At 39.8% G+C, this 15,196-nt stretch overlaps 1 long non-coding RNA gene across 2 annotated transcripts in view; it reads left to right on the plus strand.

Moving 5' to 3' along the window:
• The first annotated feature begins 7,567 nt into the window (after window positions 1-7,567).
• LOC137229709 (uncharacterized) overlaps window positions 7,568-15,196 on the plus strand; it is a 28,830-nt gene continuing 21,201 nt past the window's right edge. Inside the window, exons 1-2 of one of the 2 annotated variants that reach the window (XR_010945804.1) lie at window positions 7,569-7,650; window positions 11,441-11,504. This is a non-coding gene — a long non-coding RNA (uncharacterized lncRNA). Of the gene's footprint in view, window positions 7,651-11,440; window positions 11,505-15,196 lie in introns of both variants that reach the window. The other variant, XR_010945805.1, reaches the window with a different exon arrangement.

Genomic DNA, 15,196 nt, shown 5'->3' on the forward strand with positions numbered 1-15,196 from the left:
GTCAATTGATTTATGACAAAGGAGGCAAGAATATATCAACACAATGGAGAAAAGACAGTCTCTTCAGTAAGTGGTGCTGGGAAAACTGGATGGCTATATGTAAAACAATGAGATTAGAATATTTTCTCACACTAAATACAAAAATAAACTCAAAATGGATTAAAGACCTAAATGTTAAGACCTGAAAAGCTAAGACTCTAGAAGAAAACATAAGCAGAACACTCTTTGACATAAATCATAGCAATATTTGTTGGATCTATCTCCTGGACAAAATAAATAAAAGCAAAAATAAACAAATGGGACCTAATTAAACTTAAAAGCTTTTGCACAGCAAATGAAACCACTGAAAAAATGAAAAGACAACCTACTGAGTGGAGAAAATATTTGCAAATGATGTGACCAATAAGGGGGTAATATCCAAAATATATAAATAGCTCATAAAACTGAATATCAAAAAATCAACCCAATTTAAAATATAGGCAGAAGCGCTGAAGAGACGTGTTTTCCAAAGACAAAATGCAGATGGCCAAAAGGCACATGAAAAGATGTTCAATATCTCTAATTATTAGAGAAATGCAAATGAAAACCACAATGAGATATCACCTCACACTTGTCAGAATGGGTACAGGAAGCCTACAAATAACAAATGTTGGCAAGTATGTGGAGAAAAGAGAACCTTTGTATAATGTTGGTGGGAATGTAAATTCTATATATTCACACATGCAATGGAATATTACTCAACCATAAAAGAGAATTAAATTCTGCCATTTGCAATAACATGGATGGACCTAGAGAGTATTATGCTTGGTGCGTTAAGTCCAACAGAGAAAGAAAAATACTCTATGTTAACACTTACAGGTGGAACTTAAAATAAAACAAATGAATGTATATAACAAAACAGAAACAGACTCACAGATATAAAGAACAAACTGATGGTTACCAACAGGGAGAGGGGCAAGATAGGGATATGGGATTAAGAAATACAAACTACTATGTATAAAATTGATAAGCAACAAGGATACAGCACAGGGAAATATAACCATTGTTTTTTAGTAACTTTAAATGGAATATAATTTATAAAAATATTGAATCACTATGTTGTACACTTGAAACTAATATCATATGGTAAATCAACTATACTTCTATTAAAAATACATAAAAATAAAATAAAATATTGTGAGTGAAGTGTGTTCCAGGCTGAGGGAACAGAAAGTACTGTTCTGAATCAGGAGAATACTTGATGTGTTGGAGGAATAGCATGAAGACCAATGTGGTTGAAATGGGGGTAGGAAAGGTAGCCTGGATCTGGATCACATGGGGTTTTATAGACATTGGTAAAAATTTGAAAAAGATAGCTTTTGTTGCTGTGTAAAGCAAAGAATGTGGTGCTCAGGACATATAAGAGGATGAGAAGGCAAGATTGGAAGAGATCAAAGCATCATGAAACAGAGAGGATGGTGGCTTGGATTAAGGTTGTAACAGAGGGATCAAATTCTGGATATATCTTGAAGGTGCAAATGCCTGGATTTACTGATGAACTGAAAATGAGATGTGAAAGGATGATGATGACAATGTCAATGTTAGTAAGCTAATCAACTGAGTGAATGGTGATATTATTACTGAGATAAACAGGAAAGAAGAAACAGGGTTGCGAGCACTGGGGAGGAGGACTGGGAATCATGAGTTCAGTATTAGAGAAGTGAAGTTGGAGACGCTGATTGAACACCCAATGTTCGACTACTTTTTAGTATATACAACTTTGGAATTCAGGAGAACAGTCAAGGTTAAGAGTACACACTGGGAAGTCATCAAAGTAAGAGAGTATTTAGAGAACTAGGTCTGGATGTTATTACTTAGGAAGTAAGAGCAGATAAAAAGAGATCTAAGAACTGAGTCCTAGCCCACCCCAGCCACAAGTAGAGACTGGGAAGAGGAGAGAGTTTTAACAAAGGCACTTGAAAATAAGTGGAAACCAAAAAAGTATGACCTAGAAACCAATTGAAGAAAGTGTTTCTGAAAGGAGGGAATTTATCAATTGTGTCACATATCTCTAAGATGGAGATTGAGGATTGACCATTGGTTTTAGCAACATGGAGGTCTTTGGTGGTCTTTGCAGTGGTGGTAAGGTGGTAGGGGCAAAAGCTTGACTAGATTGGAAAAATGGGAGGAAAGAAAGTGGACACTGTGGATATAAATAATTTGGTAAGAATTTTTGTAACAAAGAAAAGCAGAGAAATGAAGTATTCGCTAGAGGGGAATGTTTGGTCCAACAAAAATGTTTTTTAAGATAGGAAATATCACAAAATACTTTATTGCTAATAAAAAAGAATAAGTAGTCAAGGGAAATTGATGGTTGAAGAAGCAAAGTCTTTGAGAAAATGAGACGTGCTGGGATCTGGGGCACAAGAAGATAGGCTGATCCTAGATGTGAGCAAGGTTCTTTCTTCCACAGTATTGGAGAAAAAGCAGCATATACAGGCACAGATGCATGGAGGTGTGTAGAGCAAAAGTCAGTGCATTGAAGGAATGGGAAGTAGTTTAGTTAGGCTGGAGTCTAGCATGTAAGGAAGACAGTTGTCAAGTGGATGAATGACACCTTCAGTTAATCAATTCAAAAGGTATTGTGAGATGCTGATCTTATATGATTATGACTTGGTTTTGAAAGACTACTTGGAGGAATTTCCCAATGTGCTTCACGCCAAAGTAGCAGAAGTGGAATAATTATACAGCCTCCCAACATGCCTGCTTTAAATAATAACAATAACGCAAAACCCATGCCATGTGTCAGGCTTTACTCTAAGCATTTTGCATATATTAGCACACTTAATCCTTACAACAAATCTGGGCTTAAGCACTGTTATTATTCTCATTTTAAAAATGAGAAAGTGAGACACACAGAGGTTAAATAACTTGCCTGAGTTCACATAGCTGACAAATAGCAGAGCTGAGACTTTAACCCAAGGATAACAATACAAGAGCCCATGTTCTCAATCGTTTGCTATATTTCCCTCTGATCCACAACCATTTCAAAGTATAAATTCTGTTAAACTTCTTTTTAAAAGCCATGTTCCTTAATAGTCATTCCTTTACTGCATGACCCTTACAAGGTTTGTGTGGAAAGTATGACTGGGATATGGGCAAGTGAGGGGTGATCTGGGAGGGCAGACATCTGGAGGTGCAGCTTCCCAGGCCTGGGGAAGAAAGGTCTGATCAAGCCAGTCTGTGGCCTGGCTTCTTGAGAGTTCATGCTTTTACCTTCTAGGCCTTGCATTCTCCCCTGTTGTCTTTTTGAACAGCTGTACTGTCTGCAGCACACTGCAGTAACCCAGAACAGGGCTCACCCTCCAAGATTCCCCACAGCCAGTTATCAGGGCACCCAACTAAGCCATTGGATGTAGTAGGCAAACACGAGTACAGCATAAACAGCTGGGACTCACCCAGAGTTCTGTGTGCCCCCTTATGCTTCCCACATGGCCGTAGAGTTAAGGTGATTCTGGACAATGGCCTGTGATTAGAGACACCAGTGGCATATGTCAATCCCTACACAAGGCAATTCAGAGTTATTCTGCCTCCTCCATCTCTCTCCTTTCCCACCTTGGCAACCACAGAGGCCCTGTTTTCCAGATGATGTAGTTATTGGATGGAGGAGGGCCTCCCAACCCACACCAGATTTTAGGTGAATGAGAAATATACTTTTTGTACCTTTGGGGGCTTGTCTGTTGAGGCAGTTATCATTAATTTCTTTGATTAACAAAGTGGGCAAGTGATTCTCAGTCACAAGCATTGTCCCTAGGGCAATGCTGCTGCCTCAAATAGAGCAGGTGGTGAGGAGAAAGGCTGAGCCCTAGAAGACACTCAGGCAGCAAGGCAGGATGGCAGAAAGAAGAAAGTGACTTGATTAAAGGATATTTTGTTAAAAGAAACAGAAATTATCTCAAGGTAACTTAAGTAAAAGGGGAAATTAATTAAAGATAATATTTCTCAGGACTATCAAAAGACAAAATGAAGTATGTCTGGGCAAGACAAAGACAGACTGAATTCCAAAAATGGCAGTAGTCACCATGTTCTCGGAAAGCATGTGGTTTCTCCCATCTTCTCTCCAATTCTCTTCCTTCTTTCCTAGTCTGGTTTCATCTCCTTTGCATGACCCCACTTGGGGTTACAGCTGTGACTTTACCTGGTCTTGCATGAGTGTCTGCCACCATCCAACTGGCTCAATTTTTGGGTCACAATTCTAAATACCTGTGAGAGAGAATCACATTGGTTCATCCAACCTACCTGCGGTTCCCCAAAATCAGGCAGCTATGACCTTCATTCTGCTCAGTTAGTCCTGGACAGAAACAGGGGTCTTGTGGTCTCAGAAGTGGCTTATGGGTGGGGCAACTTCAAATCAGGAATTGGACAGAGACCTTAACATAGGTTTATCACAGAAGAGAATTTCTATGGGCCTTAAAACAGAATTGTCAAAATATCCAAGAGGATAAGGGAGGCACTGTGAATTATGGAGGGGAAAAGACAAAGTACAAGTAGAAAGAAAAAATGTCAGGCCAGAAGGAGGAATGAATACAGAAATGAGCCCCAGGATGAAGTTAGAGCTGGATTCAAGAGGCAAGCCAGCTGCAAAGTGTGCCGATCCACCATGGACACTAAAGCGTCACTGAAATAGGTTGGAAACATGGGGCCAGTTAATTCACACATGACATCCACACAGGACAACCCACAAAACCAGGGAAATGTAAATTGGTTCCACTGCAGCTGATTTGAGCAGTGTCCATGAATGAAGATAAAAAAATAAAATTCCTCACCAGGGATACATGTCTCTGTTGAGCATTTTTGCAAGTTGCAAAGAGCAGCTATGACCCCCAAACCAGCCCACTGACAGTTGCCTGAGATCAATCCTCAGAATCAGCAACATCTGAAAACTGTATCATGGATGACATAGAACTATTTAACGAAAACAAATGGCATCTTTTAATACACATTTCAGATCCTTAATATGTCTCCCAAGGAAGGCACATCTGCTTCAGGAAATCACAAATGAGAGCTGAAAAGAGAACAGATGACCCCTGAAGTGTGTGCACAGCACAACTGTGCTGTTATTCAGTCTCAGGTCATAGTGCCTGTAGACACAGGTCAAGGGCAGACTGTCTGGATAAATAATGGAGGACAGAGAGTGCAGCCAAGTCCCAGGATACACCCATGTGATGGAGAGTCAACACGCCCCCTCCTTGGGCCTTTTGGTGTGGGAGTTCTAAGATATCTTTCAAAAGGCTCAGCTCTTGCCAATCTTGCAGCATACCATACCTGTACTTCTTTAAAATTACAGTTTAAAACTTTGCCCCATTTCTTGTAGCTGTGTGATTCAAGGCAAATCTATTAGTCTGTTTTGGTGAGGCTGTTGCCTCATCTATAAACAGGAATAAGAAAATCCCATCTTGCAAGTAAAACATACTGCACAATCAGATGCTTGAGAAATGGAAGTAGTATCATTATCATTAAAAAGCAGCTCTTCATCCCTTCAGCCTTAGCAAACAAACATTCCAATTTAGGAGAGTGCACAGACTGTACAAAGGGAGATTTAACACTTGGATGTTTGATACATCTCCTACAAAAGAGCAGTAAAATGAGTGGAAAGAGGCTGGCTGTTGAGCCCCCTGCATCACTTACAGAAAATGCCGAGGGAGGATGATTGCCCAGGGACCCACCAGAGTTTCAGTTTCCAAAGTATCAAATCAAGAAGTCAGTCTTTGTTTTGGTATAGTGTTCCTAGTGGATTTAAAATTTTTTAAAGAAAGAAAGGACAAAAGCCTTAAACTACTAAATCATTAGGGGGAAGCAGGGAGGGAAGATGAATCCCACATAAACTGAAGAAACTTGAAATTAAAGAAGCAGTTGAAGTATGAAATCCAACCAAGCAGAATGAAATCTCAGACACCTTTTAGGGTCAAATGCATCCAGTTACCGTATGAAAGTCAGGGACAAAAATTGCTGAAAAAATAAAAGAAAATTATGGTTTCTGGAAGCTGATTGTGCACCCAATCTATTGACATTTGCTCCAGGATTTTATATACCACCATCTGAGAACCATGAGTATTTCTCACTATACAGACCTGAGTGGATGTCTTGTGTCTCCTGCCTTTGGAGGCCAGCAAGTCAGCTTAAATTACCCAGGGCTTAGCCTGGAGCCAGGGTGGAGAATAGGAACCAGCTGAATTTAAAATGTCTAGCTTGGAGTTTACAATCCCTTTAGCCTTAAGGGATGTTGGCTAAAACAGTCCTGAGCAAAACTGGTGGATGCCTTTGCCAGCAGGGAACAAATCTGAGAAGAAAAATGCATTGGAGAAGAGGAAAGTGAGAAAGAGAATACAGACAACATTAGTCAAGTGATTTGGTTGCAAGTAAAAAAAGACCTCTCTGAGCTGAACTAAATCAAGAAAAGTGTGAGAAGTCTCCAGTACTGAATCCAGCTGAATACACGAACTGCCACTTGAGGGTTACCATACCTCAAGACAGGAAGCCTTGCAACGGGTGTTTGTGGACTTTCCCACTGGACAGGACCCAGATATCAATGCCCAGTGTCTGTGTATTTCAGAGTTGACCAGCCAAAGTCAGGTCAAGTGTTGATTTTGCTGGAGAGTGGGGGTGGGGCAGGAGGTACCCTGAGAAGATGTCTGGGTTACCGGGGACCTTCCCTGAGGGTAAGCAGTTCCCAGAAAACAGGAGTCAAACTGCTTCCCAGTGCTTGTCTACCACTTAGAAAAATGGAGAAAGAGATGGGCCAGAGAAGGAATCCTCTGTTGACAAAGTGTCTCCAACAACTGATGATTACTTATGGCATAAACTTTTTTTATCTAAAAATGGCATTTAAGAGATAAGGAAGGTGGAAAGGACCCAAATGTTCATCAATACATGAATGCGTCAACAAAATGTGTATACAAAAACATGGAATATTATTCAGTCTTTAAAAGGAAGGAAATTCTGATACGTGTTACAACATAATGGACCTTGCAAACATTATGCTAAGCAAAATAAGTCAAATATTAAAGGACACATATTGTATGTTTCCACTTATATGAGGTATTTAGAGCAGTGAAATTCATAGAGACAGTAGAATGGTGCTGATTAGGGGCTGAGGGAGAGGGAAGAATGAGGAGTTGTTGGTTAATGGGTACAGATTCTTAGTTTGGGAAGATACAAAAAGTCCTGGAAATGGACGGTGGTGATGGTTGCACAACAATGTGAATGTACTTAATGCTGCTGAACTGTACACCTAAAGCTGCTTAACATGTCAAATTTTATGTTGTGTATATCTTGTCACAACACAAAAGAAAGAGACAAGGAAACTACTGTGTATGTTATGGTGAAGGGAACTGTCAAATAAAGAGAAAGCAAATATACATGCATAACTCTGAAATAGTCCGTAAGAATGTTTTCTGTAAAGAGCAGGCAAATGTTCTGCCTAGGTCTGCACAAACCTGTCATCACATGCTTTGTTTAAATCCAGGCACCAGTCATTTAGGGTTTACATAAGCCATCATTTCCTGTTTTCTTGTGCTTTCTTTGGTACCCTGGAGAGTCTGCAAAAGCTCTCCGCAAAAGACAACACCAGCACTTGAGTGTCTATCACACAGAGAGCCCAGAGCCAGATAAGTAAGTAAAACTTTTCCTTTTTCCTTCTCCCATTACCGTCCTGAAGAATTCAGGAGCCCCAGAGCTTTGCAGGAGGAGTCAGGCAGATTTCTAAAGACTGGTCAGGCCTGATCCAGAGGAGAACAATGCTTCAAATTGTAGGAGAAAAGAAAGCTTGATGTAAGATTGGGGTGGATTTCTTAAGTTGATATTTTAATGCTAGGAAGTGACAAGAATAGAGTGGGAAAGGGAGCCTCAGCAGACCAGATTGAAAGGCAATGTTGACAAAAAGCAAAGTTGCTTCCTACTTGCACCCTACTAAATGCAGCTTGCTCAACAGCTGTGGTCAGCTCACATCTAATATTTACAGTAATCCTAAAGAGATAGAGATTATTAAACCTTTTTACAAAGAAACCAAGGTTCAAAAAAGTAAATTAATTTACCCAAGATCTCATTAACAAGTTAAAGGGCCAATGTCTAAAGCTTATATTTTTCCCATTATGCTGTGCTACCTATATTAATACACTCGAGTGTGTTAAATACTTGTAATAAGCCAATAGATGAGTATGCAAGGGACAAGAATCCTACAACAACTCCTTTGGGGCTGTTTGCCGGGAAGGAAACTTGGCAGTGACTGTGGGCAACACAGTGCTGCAAAGGAGATCAGTTTGGCCTCCAAAATGAATTTTTCTGGAATGTAGGGTCTGAGGGGTTATTAGTATTAAGCAGAGGCTCCAACTGCGCTACAAGTGTTTATAAGGTTTATCTTTCTATTCCGTCCTCATTTAGTGGGTGAGTTGAATAATGGTTGGTGCTTTGCGAGCTTGAATGGCTAGAGGGATGGATGGCCTGAAGAACTGGAGGTCTGCTCCATCCATTCGTTAACTCTGAACTACATATTTTCCAGGCTCAGCTCTGAACTTAGGTATTTTCAATAGATGGCAGATCTCCCTTGTCCTACATACTGCCATATTTATAGCCCTCGTCTCCCAAATCCTCACTTTTCCTTCTGATATCAATGATAGCTCCATTATCCCCAGAAAACTACCGTGGAGGAGGAGGGGGAATAATGAGAGTATTAAGACTTTCTTTTTGCCTTCAACTGCCTGCTCTGTGTCACTCTGCCTGTGCAGTGGAGTAACATCCCATCTACCAATTCACTTGTTAAATTCAGATTTCTTAAAGCCTCAGGTTCCAAAGAGCCTGTAGGTGTTCCTTCCCCCGACACATCACCTATCTCTTAGTAACTCTGTTCAGTTCTATTTCCTTTCCCTGAATGGCTAATAAAAGATCCAAGAAGCAAGAAGTTTTTCCAAAGACAAGCTCCTCCACTTATGTCAGCTATACTTATCTCTCAATACTTTGCCAAAGGTCAGCATTAATAATTCACATCTTCCAGTCCTGCTACAACTGAGGCTAGTAGTTCTTGATCCTGACTGCACACTAGAATCACCAGGGGTAATGCTAAAGCATACTGGATACCACCCCGAACTCACTAAAACAGAACCTCTGGATAAGTTCCTTATGCATTGGTAAATATATTGTAAAGCCTCCCAGGTGCTTCTAATATATGGCCAGCATTGCACACCACTTTTCAAGGCCTTGACTGCTCAAAGGGCAGTTAGAGACTAGTGCTAGACAGTGAACTTGTTAGCCATTTGAGACAAGAAGTTTATGCCAGCATCAACTATGTCATTACACACTTTGGTTCAGCTGCCATTTTCTTTGTATAGCAAGACTGCCTCAGTGAGAGAAGCAGTTCATCAGTCTACTCTCTGGTGAAAGCTCCTCATCTTGTCACACATGTGTAACAGAGAATGTGGAGGTTTGTTTCTTTGAGTAGCACTGCCATAAGCCTTTACAGCATATCCAAAAATCTTTGGAATTCTTCCTTTTCTGTAGCCTCTTTTGAACCTGGGCATTTAATCTAAACATTGTTACAGTTCTGAGCAGTACATACCAAGTGTATTATCAATGTCCACTGAGCTGTCTAGCATCACTTTACTAGGTTGAAATTCTTCTGCCATTTAATGGATATTGTCGTCAGACCATTATAATGTGCAGACGACCAAAATGCTGGGTGGCTGGGGCACTGTGAGTGGGAAGGGGGTTTGAAGGATTGAGGACTTCAGGGATTCCAGATCGATAACATAGATGGGTTCTGTTTTCTCCTCCCCTCTCCCAATCTCTCTTATTCTTTCACCTCTTCTCTTTTACGCATGGATGGTTTTAGGAGTAGACATGAAAGTCACTGACCAATATAGAAAAGTACAGGCAATCTCAAGACAGACCCTTCCCATACATTCCCAAACCAGGGCCATTGCTCTAAAATATGTTCTTTCTTGCTTTATTGGGGTGAAGGGTGTGTGTTTCAAGTATTCCAGGTAAGGATGAAAATATTCCTGAAACATGTTAAACCTAATGAACCACCAGTTTAATGAAAGGTAAAAGAGAGTATAATGCTGTAGGAATTGGAGTCAAGATAAGCATTTTGTAGGGAAAGGAGAGAGTGCAAATAGACATTTAAGAGGCCCTTAGAAGGTGGCATGAGAAAAGGAACTCTGCATTTGGAGCAAGACCTCATTTTATGTCCTGGATCTCTCTCTCTCTCTTTATATTCATTTGACAATGTTTCTTTACATATTCATTCCTTAGTTTCCACATTTGTAAATGGATCACAGAGCGTCTGCCACCAGATTGTTGTGAAGTTTAAATATGATAATATATGTAAAAGCACATAGCACAGTGCCTGACACCAAGTTATTCTCTGTTCATTCATTAATTAATTCATTCATTCAATATTCATTGTCAGGCACTGGGCAAGGGACCCAAGCATGCATTGGAGGATACCACAATGTCCCCTCATGGGGCTTAGAGGCACGTGGAGAAGACAGAGAAGAATCATGTAATCATAGACATTAAAGCATAAGTAAATACATAATTACAAATGGAAATAAGTAGTATAAGCAAACATAAAATAGATACCTTATCTTGTTTTGAGGATTAAGAAGCACTTTCCTAAAGAAGTAATGTTTAAGCTAAGCTCTGAAGAAATTAACTTAGTGTGAGGTGAGGAGTTATGGATGTAGAACAAAGAATAAAATTCCCTCTTATGAAGGAAACTTTTAGTTATGATATTAACTCAATTTGCACCCTACCAGATTAGGGTGCAAAGCAAGAGCTTTAAGCCTCACAGAGGGGGATTAGCAGAACCTTGAAGGTCACAGAGCTTCAGACATTCTGTTCTATGGGCAATTTCTTGTGAGGTTGTCCAGTCCAGTGTTTGACCTTAATTCTAAAATCTCTCAGCAATTTCTGTTCATGCCAGTGCAGCTTGCTTGGAGTTCCTGCCTGAGCCTGTTAGGACTTTTTCCAGGGCTCTCTGCTCCCTGTAGATCCCAGTGTGTTTGGTGTATACAGGTTTATTATCAAAGGGGACTGGCTTTTGACAGCCCAATTTGTGGCTTCTGTATGTATGATGCTGACGAGTCTCAGATTTGCCTGGTATTTCTGTCTGAAGCTGTTAGACACCCAACGAATTGTCTCTTTCATGCACATAGCTAGATGACCTGAGTTTTCATGTAATTGGATCCCTGGGACAGTGAAATTTTATAGATCAATTTTAAACATTTGTTGCATATGTCTCCTCTAGAGATTAGTTTATAAAAATACTTTTTAGTTTTAAAAAATACAGTTCAGCCACGTTCAAATTAGGAAACCTTGGAATTACTGTGTCAAAATACTCCCATCTGTTAAAGCAGTTTCCATCAATATCAAGTTCCATTTCTTGTCATTCTGTAATATTGTCCAGTTAAGAACAATGTGAAACAAGAAGTGCCCAGAGATGCTGATTCTCATTTTCATCAGTCACAAAGGTCAGTGCTCATTTCATCTAATTCCTCTTCTCTGGTCTGAAACCTAATGCTTCTCTGCAATTGAGCGATCGAGTTATACAAATGCAGTGCCTTGTATAAAATCTAAAATGATCGATGGTGAATTTCACATTAATTTTTAAAGTGCTTTGGTGGCTCTAAGTTATTACAACATTGTGTCAAGTCATCTTTTTTGAGATAGACATTATCCTTCTAATTTCCCATTGATTCTTTAATCTCTTGATCAGCTGATCTGTTGGTTCATCTTAGAAAATCACTAAGTAGAGCAGAGGCATTTCACAATTGTCTGTCAATTTTACTTTATATTGCTATTCAAATGGTCAAACCTGTTTAAACCTGTTTCTCCTTCTGAATCTGACAGAGATTAGCCTGGGTCTAATCTCGTCATTTCCGCAAAGTCAATGCTGAGGTCTGTAAGGCCAGGGTCACGCAGCTAGCCAATTCCAGATCCAGGTCAAAATATGGTGAAGAATAAACGACCAGTTCCAACATCACAAACAGCTTAATTCAAATCCCAACTTTCCACTTATTAGTTGTATAACATTTGATAAATTGACTGACCACCTTGAACATGCTCTCTAGTTTTTAATTATTATGAGGAGCTTATATGAAACATCTGGCACATAGGAGGAGCTTAATGTGTTATTTCTCTTCATTTTCTTCTCCGTCCTAAGTACCACAGGAAAGATATCAAAGAACATCCTTATTTTCTTTGAGCTCAAAATCTTATACTTCTGTTTCAACTTTCTATCTCTATCCTATTTCGTATTCTTGTTTAAAGAAGTGGATCAAGAAAAAGAAAAATAATAAGAAAATCTAAATGAGATTAATTAATTATAGCCCAAACCATTATTTTCTTAGGAACTGTTCTATTAAATTTTAAACCTACTAGAAGAGGAAGGTGGTGTTACTACCTGAAGGACAATGTGAATGGATATCTCTTTGTTCTCCTTGTCCCTCCTAATGCCCCTGAGATAAAACGAGACAGAATTAAGTAGGCAGCAGAGATAGGGGCTATAAGTTCCAAGAGTTTGGGAAAATCTCTGAGTGGGATGCTTTAAACTCCAAGTGGCTATATGTTGCTGGGTGGGGATGGGCAGGGCAAGTGTGATATTGTCAACTTTAATAGGAAAAGACAGGACTAGAGAGCAGCAAATCTTGGAAGAATAGACTTTAAATAGGGTCTAGGAGCCTGGCTCTGGGACAAGAGAAAGAGAAAATGATGCATTCCTGGGGCAGAGCCCAAAAAGCTAACAAACGACCTGCAAGTACAGCAGTGTGCTGTCAGAGTCCTAAGGGGTGGCATGAAGTCCAGCAGGAAAGAACTTGTTCCTTGAATAATTAAAAGGGGTTTGAAGGAAGTAGCTCAGCCTGGAATTAGAAGGCATAAGTTCCTTAAAGTCAGGGACCAGTTGCTATTTATTTTTGTATCTTCAGACCTGCCACAAAATAGCTATTCAATAATTGTTAAATGGATGAATGAAGGAATGAATGAATGAGAAAACAGCTCTGAGGTCCAGAGCACAAGGTCTGGAAAGATCCTTATGCTCTGGGCCAAACCAAGCAAATAATATGTTTGCTAAAAAACATTTGCATCCTACAGTAAAATTGGTCAAACAATTAACCCATGTTATGTGGGTAACAAAGGTAACAAAGTGGCCATTTCCACTCTGAGCAGCCAACTTTATCCCAAGCCCTTGATAAGCCTAGAAACTGTACTTCCTCTTTGATACTCTCCCATTATTCCCACACCTCAGCTTTTTATAGAATGCTCCAAACTAGAGATGATCCTTCTGGGATTCACCTGGTTCTTTTATCTCATCCTGCCTGACTCTGTGAACACCCATCCAACATTTCCAGTGTACCTGGCACACCTGTGAGACAGACATACAAGCCTTAAGTAATCACAGATATCAGCCTTTGGCTTAGGAACTGTCCCCAGTTCACCATCCCCTTACTCCATGCCCTGTGAGTCTATATCAACACTCCTCTCACGGGCTTCCGCTCACGCTGGCTCGTCTTGCAATTGGATCTGTTAAATCTCACAGCCAGCTTTAGGACTGCCTAAACAGCTCAGACTTTGGCCCCATCAGGACAATGTTTCTGGAATCTCTTGTTTGTTTCAGCACTAAAATCTTGCCTTACCTCCCATTCTTATTCCCTTACCCTCAACCTAGACAATAATTTAGCCAGCTCCTCTGAGCTGATGCCAGTGACACAGCACCCCAAGGCAAGCACGTGTCCACTTCAAGCCTCTGCACTTGTGTTCTCTATGCCCTCAAATATTCATGTAGCTTACATCTTTTCTAATTCATCTTGATTTACATACTTAATGTAATCATATAGATTATGTCATTTAAAGTTTCTGCTCAAAGGGCACCTCCTCAGAGAGGCCTTCCTTGGCAGCCTTTTAAAAACAGCACCCCCTTCCCTCACACTCTATCTCCTTACTCTGCTTCATTTGCTTCATAGCACTCATCCTGAGCTGGAAACATGGGACATATACACATTTCCTTCTTTCTTGTTTATCATAGAGACTAGAGAGTAAGTTCTGTGAGAGCAGCAGCTTTGTCCATTTGGCTCATCCTCATGTCCCCAGCACCTAGAACAGCTTGTTATATAATGAACATCAAATCACTAATAATAATAATAATTAATGAACAACCCTAAAGCCCATAAAGAAGTGATCCATGACTATTCAAGTGGAGAAGAAAATTGGTGGGTTCACTGACCTGATTTGATGATGGTCAAAGTAAACAAGGCAGTTATACAACTTGAAGACAGATAGTTAACCTCAAGCATACATAAGATACAGTAGGCTATTTTAAATTATCCTTATAAAAAATATTAGAAAATGCACTGCTAGCCTTTTTCCCAATTTACCCTTCCTCGGTTGAGAAACCCTGGTAACAAAATTAATTAAATCATTTCTTTTCTACTACTTACCTGGCATAAATCATCATTTGCTACAGGCAGGTAGAAATCTGGCTACTTTCCAGGAGGCATTAAAAGTGATTCTGGCTCATGTGTTTGAATGAGTAATGATAAGCATGTATACTTGTTGTATGGAATATCAAGATTTATAGTTTCTTTGAGCCAGTATTGATTTCCACTTCCCTCGAATCTAATTTCTTTTCTTTGTTCAGTGTATTTTGAGAGTTGTCTTACCAGTCACCGACCTCTGCTTTAATTAGGAACTATGGATCTGTCTTCCCACAGCTCCTGGACATTATAAGGGGATGCATTCCATTACGGTGGAGGCTCCTACCTTGAAGGAAAACACTGGCCTGGCATGGGCACATAGGAAGGCTCACGGAGGCCCATACACAGATGCATAAATCCTTCTTCTTTGGAGGCATTTGCTTCCTTACATAAATTGTCTTCATCTGCTCAAAAAACATGTAATTCAGTTAATCATTGCAATTGGAGAACAGCAGCAAATGACACAGAGTATAAATTGTAAATTTAAGACATAACGTCAGGTAAGTTTTCCAACATATAAACGACCAGCAAATCTATAAATTGGGACTCTGGATGCACATCTTTTCTGAAAGGAATCTGTGATTGATTGAAGTCAGGTATATAAAAATTAGAAGCGTCAGCATGCAAACAAAGGCTAAGTGGATTCTCTGTTTTGGTTATACAGTCTCCTTTACTCACCATAGTTATTTCTA

The sequence above is a fragment of the Pseudorca crassidens genome, chromosome 9 (genome assembly GCF_039906515.1).
Source record: "Pseudorca crassidens isolate mPseCra1 chromosome 9, mPseCra1.hap1, whole genome shotgun sequence".
Lineage (NCBI taxonomy): Eukaryota > Metazoa > Chordata > Mammalia > Artiodactyla > Delphinidae > Pseudorca > Pseudorca crassidens.